Below are 778 nucleotides of genomic sequence, written 5' to 3'. Positions count from 1 at the left end.
GGAGTGGAGTGGGTGAGATCTACAGATTGTGCGGGAATGGAGAGAGTGAGGGAGACTGGTGCTAGGATGGGTGCTTTATTTTTGAGTAATACTGTTGGGTTGGGTGCTGGTTGGGCCGTGCTGGATAGCCAATTTGGGCCTTTGCTCAACAACGTTTGCCCCCCGAAGAAAAAATACACTAAAGTATATATATGGATCATATGAATAAATGTTTTTTATACTTATTACATATATTCAGAGTATCACAAAAATCAAAATTTTGAGAAAAGAAACATAATATACTTGGTTTATGTTGGATTGCTTGCATGTTTTTATCTTTTGTCGGACAATCTTCCTTAGCCTATATTATAAAAATCTCAAAAAATATAAATAAATTAAAATGATTTAAGAAATTTCAGATGACATATTATTTATATATGAACATTATAGTTGGTTGTTTGCTCCGAAAGAAATGCAACATCTTTTTTCTAATAATATGAATAACGGTTTTTCTTTTTTACAAAATAAAACAGTTGTGTTTGTTTCACTCTTATTTTTATTATATATTAAATATGTTTATATGATGCAGTAGAAAATATCATTTATATTTCATCACAGATAAAAAGTGATGGGTTCCGACATACACACTGATGTAATGATGACAGGCCGGACTAAAACACCATGAGAAGAGGTATATAACTAATACTTCTTCGTCCATGTCTTATACATGATAATACAAAATGTTTATTTTTTACATATTATTTTTTAGAATATAGGAGATATAAAGTTTTTTTTTCAA

This window comes from Triticum dicoccoides, chromosome 2B (assembly GCF_002162155.2).
Source record: "Triticum dicoccoides isolate Atlit2015 ecotype Zavitan chromosome 2B, WEW_v2.0, whole genome shotgun sequence".
In the NCBI taxonomy this organism is placed as follows: Eukaryota; Viridiplantae; Streptophyta; class Magnoliopsida; order Poales; family Poaceae; genus Triticum; species Triticum dicoccoides.
The sequence above is the reverse complement of the archived record's forward strand: the minus strand, read 5'-3'. Positions refer to the sequence as shown.